This window comes from Meriones unguiculatus, assembly GCF_030254825.1.
Source record: "Meriones unguiculatus strain TT.TT164.6M chromosome 13 unlocalized genomic scaffold, Bangor_MerUng_6.1 Chr13_unordered_Scaffold_48, whole genome shotgun sequence".
In the NCBI taxonomy this organism is placed as follows: domain Eukaryota; kingdom Metazoa; phylum Chordata; class Mammalia; order Rodentia; family Muridae; genus Meriones; species Meriones unguiculatus.
In genome coordinates, this window is record NW_026843654.1 from 348921 (window position 1) to 356620 (window position 7700).

Here is a 7700-nt window from a genome sequence, read left to right on the forward strand (position 1 = left end):
ATGACTAAATTTATGACAGATAAAACACCTGTCTGGAGACAAAAAGGATATAATCTATGTTTTAGAAGAATGTGAATCTATCTTTTATTATTGAAATCTGTCTAAATAAAGAAGTACTCTGACTGCCAGTCCATCAAGACTTTAAGTTTCTTTGGACAACCATGTCTGACTCGTTTCTGCACCAACTTATTCTTCTCTCCCTCAACTGCTGGGGCTGATCCCCAGTCTTTTGCCACACTCTTTCTATTCTTTCACAGTAGGGTGAATAATCACAACTGAAGATCTAGAACTATATTCTTCAGAGTAGATAGGACATGTGATATCTGTTTTCTGGATTTGAGTTACCTAAATCAATATCGTCATTTATATTTCTATCTACTAATGTGCATACCATTTCACTTATCTATATCAGTTGAAGGATATTTAAGTGTTCTCATTTTGTACCTATTGTGAACAGAATAGCAATGAGTATGGTTGAGAAAATATTTTTGAAGGAGTATATTGAGTCCATTGTGCATAAGTCAATGAAAGTCATAAGTGGTTCATATGGTAGATTTATTTTCATCATTTTGAGAATTCTGAACACTGATTTCTGCTATGGATGTACAATTTTGCAAGCTCCCTTTGCCATAGGTCCAGGTTTTTGTCTGTCCAACAGAAGATGTTAACTGTCAACCTAATTCCTGTTTTCTCCAGAAAAAAAAATACTAAGGAAAAATATATAGTACCTGTGTTATTTATCACAATTACTATTATGTAATTAAAATTTGAATACTTATATTGTCCACAAATTAAAAAGTAACATGTATAACTTACTAAAATGTGTTTTCAGAAGTAGTTTATATTCTGAAATAGAGTGTATCTATATAACATTGCTTAAATGAAGGGCTCTTTTAGTTATGGTTAGATATACATTTTATATAAACTTACTAAAATTAAGGGTAAATAATTTCATTTGAAGACACTAAGGTATTTTATTATAGTCCAGTTATTGGACTTAATGATGGGTAGGTCATGGTGCTTGAGAAAGATCCCCAAAACTATAGCTGTGCTGACAGATAAACACAAAGCCATGCAGGCCAGGACCAAACCCAGAGGATCCTCAAATGACAGGAAGGTCACTGCCATGGGCAGGCACTTGTTTCTCTCAAGGTTTGGGTACTCTTGAATTCAGCAAGGGATACACTCCTGCTGATCTGTGGGGAGAAAGTAAATCAACATCTCAACTCCTACAAGTCACTCCATGTTCAGTGCATGAAGAAAGATTTCCAATGATACTGTGTGCATCCTATCACATTCTCTTTTACTATAGTACCAAGAAGGACACTAAACATACATTATTTGTCATTTGAGGTAATGGTTGCCTAAGGTTTTTTTTTCTAGCTAGATCTATGATTAAAGATGTGAGTATTTTTTGTGTTTTTCTCAGTCAATTGTGTTATTCATGCTTTATTCTGTCACCCTTGTTTATCATTAATTTTTACAATTTATTCACTTTGTATCCCAATTGTAGCCCTCTCTCTCTTCTCCTCTAGGTCCCAGCATCCCTCCCTACTTCTCTCCTATCCTTCTCCTGTAGTCCTCTGATAGGGAAGGTCCTATCAGACCCTGTCCTATCAGGTTCCTTTAAGACTCCCTGTATCCTATTCATCTGTAGGTTGACTAGGTGGTCCCACCAGGGAGAAGTGATCAAGAAGCAGGCAGCCAAGTTCAGAGACTGTCTCTTCTCCCCTTACTAGGAATCCCATAGGGACACTGAGCTGTCTATGTGCTACATCTGAGCAGGGGGTCTAATTCCTCTCATGCTCTTTGGTTGATGCATGAGTCTATGCAGGGCCCCAGGACCCAGATTTTTTTTTGTCGGTCTCCTTGTGTGACTCCTGTCCCCTTTAGGTCCTTCTATCTCCCACTTCTTCAATAAGACATTTTGTGCTCTATACAAAATTTTGCTGTGGGTCTCTGTATCTGCTTCAATCACCTCTTGAGTGGAGTCACTTAGTGTTCATCTGTGAAAGGCTCCTATCCTGTTCTCTCTCTTCTATGCGTTCTGGCGTCTATCCTGTTTTCTTTTCTGAATGAGAATTAAGCATCTCCCCTATGTTTCTCTGTTTCTCCTTGTACTTTAGGTTTTTAAGGTCTGTAGATTTTAGTATGTCCAATCTATATTGTATGGGTAATAATCACTTGTAAATGAATATATACCATACATGTATTTCTGCTTCTGAGATATATCACTCAGGGTGATTTTTTTTAGTTCCATCCATTTGCCTGCAAATTTCATGATTTTCTTGTTTTTAATATCTGAGTAGTATTTCCTTGTGTAAATGTACCACAATTTCTGTATCCATTCCCCCATTGAGGGACATCTAGTTTTATTCCAGATTCTGGCTATTATGAATAAAGCTGTTATTGTCATAGTTGAGCAAATGTCCTTGTTGTATGGTTGAGCATCTTTCTGATATATGCCTAGGAGTTTTTTAGCTGAGTCTTGGGGTAGCAATATTCCCAGTTTTCTGAAAAAGCACCAGACTGATTTCCGAAGCAGCTGTACAAGTTTAGATTTTCACCAGCAATGGAGGAGGGTTCTCCTTTCTGCACATCTTCTCCAGCATGAGTTGTCCCTTGAGTTTTTTCTCTTAGTCATTCTGTTGGGTGAGAGGTGGAGTCTCAGAGTCGTTTTGATTTTCATTTCTCAGATTTTTAAGGATGTTGAGCATTTTAAGTGTTTCTACACCATTCAATATTTCTCTGTTGAGAATTTCTGTTTAGCCTTGAATCATATTTTAAATTGGATTATTTGATTTGTTGGGTTATTTATATATTCTGGATATTAGCCTTCTGTCAGATGTAGAGTTGGTGAAGATCCTTTCCCAGTCTGTAAGCCATCCTTTTGTTCTGCTGACAGTGTCCTTTGCTTTAGGGAAGATTTTCAGTTTCATGAGATCCCATTTATTGATTGTTGATCTTTGAGCCTGTGCTGCTGGTGTTCTGTTCAAGAAGTTGTCTCCTGTGCAAATATGTTCAAGCCTCTTCCTCAATTTTTTTAATAACAGATTAAGAATGTTAGTTTTATGTTGAGGTATCTGATCCACAAGGAATTTACTTTTGTGCAGGGTGATAAGTATGGATCTATTTGTATGTGTGGACATCCAGTTAGACAAGCACCATTGGTTGAAGATGTTCTTTTTTCCATTGAATGGTTTTGGCTTCTTTGTCAAAAATCAGGCATTGTAGGTGTGTGGGTTTATTTCTGGGTCTTTGATTCAATTCCACAGATCCACCAGTATGTTTCTATGCCAGTACCACACCGTTTTTACTGTTTTTCTGTAGTACAGCTTGAGATCCAGGATGGAGATACCTCCAGAAGTTTTTTATTGTACTGAATTCTTTTAACTATTCTGGACTTTTTGTGTTTTTTATGTAATGTTGAGAATTGTTATTTCAAGGTCTGTAAAGAATTGTGTTGGTATTTTGATGGGAATTGCATTGAATCTCTACATTTCTTTTGGTAGAATGGCCATTTTGCTGTTTTTTCTTACTGGTCAATGAGTATGGGAGATCATTCCATCTTATGATATCTTCTTCAATTTCTTTCTTCAAAGACTTGAAGTTTTTTATACAGATTTTGCACTTGCTTGGTTAGTCACACCAGTGCACTTTATGCTATTTGTAGCTATTGCAAGGTTGTTTTTTCTCCCTAATTTCTTTCTCAGCCCTCTTGTCTTTTCTATACAAGAGGGCTTCAGATATTTTTTAGCATCTTTGTATACAGCCACTTTGCTGAAGGTGTTTATCAGCTGTAGTACTTCTCTGGTAGAATTTTTAGGGTCACTCATGTATACTGTCATATCATTTGTGAATAGTGATACTTTGACTTTTTCCCTTCTGCTTTGTATCCCCTTGATTTCCTTTAGTTGTTTTACTGCTCTAGCTAGAACTTCCAGTACTATGTTGAAGAGAAAGGAGAGAGTGAGCAAAGTTGGCTTGTCTCTGATTTCAGTGGGATTGATTTAAATTGCTTTCCATTTAGTTTGCTATAGGCTTGTTGTATATTATCTTTGCTGTGTTTAGGCATGTGCCTTTTATCTCTGATATCTCCAAAACTTTAAATATTAATGGAACTTGGATTTTATTAAATGCCTTTCAGCATCTATTGAGATGATTTTGTGGTTTTTGTTTCTCAGTTTATTTAAGTCGTGGATTACACTGATGGATTTCTGTAGATTGTACCTCCCCTGCATGCCTAGAATGAAGCCTACTTGGTCAGGATAGGTGAGATATTTGATGTTTTCTTGGATTCATTTTGCGAGTATTTTATTGAGTATTTTTGTTTCAATATTCATAAGAGATATTGGTTTGAAATTATCTTTTTTAGTGTATCCCTGCCTTTTAGTTAGCCTTTGTGAGGTTTAGGTATCAAGGTGAATGTGGCCTCATAGAATGAGTTTGGAAATGTTCCTTATTTTTCTGTTTTGTGAAATAGTTTGAAGAGTATTGGTGTTACCTCTTCTTTGAAGGTCTAGTAAAATTCTGCGCTGAAACCATCAGGCTCTGGGCTTTGTTTGGCAGGGAGAATTTGATGATTGCTTCTATTTCATTAGGGCATATAGGTCTATTAATTTAGTTACCTGATCCAGATTCAACTTTGATAAGTGGAATCTAGCAAGAAAATATTCCATTTCATTTAGATTTTCAAATTTTGTGGCATATAGACTTTTAAGGTAAAACCTAATGATTTTTTAATTTCCTCAGTGTCTGTAATTATACCTCCTTTTATTTTCTGATTTTGCTGATTTGTATAGTGTCCCCCTGTGTTTTAGTTAGTTATGCTAAAGGTTTCTCTATCTTTGTCATTTTCTCCAAGAACAAGCTCTTGCTTTTGTTTATTTTTTGAATTGCTTTCTTTGTTTCTAATTTATTGATTTCTGCCCTAAGTTTGATTATTTCTAGCCATATACTCCTCTTGTGTATGTCTGCTTCCTTTTGACTAGGTCTTTCAAGTGTGCTGTTATGTTGATTTGAGATGCTTCAGATTTCTTTATGAAGTCACTTAGTTCTATGAACTTTCCTCTTAGAATTACTTTCATTATGTCTCATTAGTTTGGGTGAGTTGTGCCTTCATTTTTGTTAAATTCTAGAAAGTCTAATTAGTTTATTTTTTCCATAATCCAGCTGTCATTGAGTAGAGTTCACTTTCCATGCATATGCAGGCTGTTTACTATTTTTGTTACTATTAAGGTCTATCTTTAGACCATGTTTTTCTAATATGATACAAGGGATTATATTGGTATAATGTTTTTTTTTGGATGTATACAATTTACCCTTATTCATTCAAATGCTGATTTCTCTATTCCACTGCCTGGTTTCAATGCAAATATTGCATTGTGATGCTTTTTCTAAGCATCGCCTGTCTCAAGTTTGCATAAACATGCCACCATTTGTTCTCTATATTGTCAATTAAAACAACCAGCCCCAATACTGAATAATGGAGAGGATAAGGTGAGACATCCTGGTCCAGAGTGGGAGGAAGAGAAAGGAGACAGGAGAGGAGAGGAGGAGAATCTGCAGGAGAGGGCTTGGCACCACATGCAGAAATTAACTGGAACTAAAATATCACAAAAAGCAAGTATGATGGGTGAATCTGAATCCTAGGAATCTCTGCGGGCTTGGAGGTTTAGGATGGAGTAACTGTTAGCCAACATTGTGCTCTAGGTTAATTAATTAAATCCTAGTCTCTGTGTGGTGATTTGGTTATACAGCTGTTTAGGAATAACCACTGCTTAACCAAAAGATTTATCAATAGTAAATATTAATAATCTACAACAAATGGCACTCAACTAATCTAAGTATCCACACCCTTTAAATCCTACTTTAATTTAATTTGGTGGGGGAGAGGAATAAGCTCTCAGTGATACAACCCAAACTTTAAACCTAAAAACTCCCAGATAAATTACTGGCTCTTTAAAAGAGACTCTTAAACATGCCTCAGAGCAAAAGACAGCCTACTGTGGGCAGACCTGAGACTGAACAAAACTGGTTGCAACTACAGTCTAACAGGATGAGAGATAAAACAGACTTCTTTGAGCTTGGCTGATAATCTCTTCTACAGTTTTAAGACAGAAATAAAGGAAAGTTTAGAAATTATGACCATGGTTACATTCATATTCCTCAATTTAACTTTAAAAATTGATTTAGCCTTTTATGTGTTCTCAAAGGCAAAGGCTTTTGAAAAGATACTGGAACAACACAAAGAACAAGTAGAACAATATGAAGAAAAAAATGAAGGTTGGAAACAGGACATAAAACGAGATACAAAAACTTACAGAACATGATAAACAACAGGAAAAGAGGGCAGAGGTTTTAGAAAATATACTGGAAAACACAAAGAACAAGTAGAACAATATAAAGAAAAAATTAAAAGTTAGAAGCAAGGCATAAAACAAGACATTCCAGAGATTATTGAACAAAACAAAAAATAGAGAGATGGGTGTAAAATATGGGTACAGACCTTAAAAAAGAGTTTAGAATACTAAGTAATACTCAGGCAGACGCAAAAGATAATAATATAGAAAGCCAAACAAAGTTGGTTAGAAAACACATGTTAGCTTATCCAGTCAGTGTACAACAGAGACCAGCAGATGATTACCCACAGGATTACCATGAGGCTGAATGGCACCCTGTGGAAGTGCTAGACCTGAGAAAGTTTAAAGAGAGTGTCACCAATTTTGGAATGCATTCACCATTTGTTAAACAAATGCTGACTTCCTGGCCAATCAGTATAGTAATCCCAAAGGACTGGGAGGATATGGCAAAGACAATAAAAGAACCTGAGCCATATTTACAATGGCTATCATGGTGAAGAGAAGAGGCTAGAGAGATAGCATACAAAATAGAGCCAGGGCTGTTGGTATTTTTAAGGAATGGCTGCTTGGTGATGGCCAATAGGCTCACACAGAGATACAAGCTGTATATAATGAAGAAACCTTAGTATTATGTCACCTAGCAGCCTTAAATACCTGGGACAAGGTTGAGGGATCAGGAAAAAGGCTTGAGCCATTCTCTCAGGTCATACAAGCTCCAAGTGAAACATTCACTAATGTTTTGCAAAGCTGGGGATACAAGTATATCAGATCCACTAGCTAGAAAAGCACTAATAGAACCTTTAGCTTTTGAAAATGCAAAGATTTTGATTGTAAAGAGGTAATACGGCCATTAAAAGCAAGGTGTGCACAAATAGACGAATGTGTTATAAATAGGATTGACATCAGACCTCAATTTGACCTTGATAGGAGAAGCTACCCCTAAAAACATTGGGAAATGTCTTAATTTTGATGAGCAAGGTTGCTGCAAATGGAGTTACCAGGAAAAACAAAATAATTCAAAAAGGGAGCCTATACGTCCTAGAATATGCAGAAGATGTGCAAGGGTTGACATCGGATAAGTGAATATAGAGCACAGATAAATGGGGTAATTCTTTATCAAAAAATGCCTGAAGGGGCCTGTCTCAAGCCCCAATACAGGATAGGGATACTCCTCCACAAGAAAGATAAACACCACTGCTCTGGGAATAAACATTAAAAATTTCAACAGTGAGGCCAGGGTAGGTTTTATAGGTAAATAAATAAAAAAAAAAAGGAAGGGAAGGGAACAAAAAAGCAAATATATTGGCAAACCTCTATAAATGATCATAGGGCAAAGTT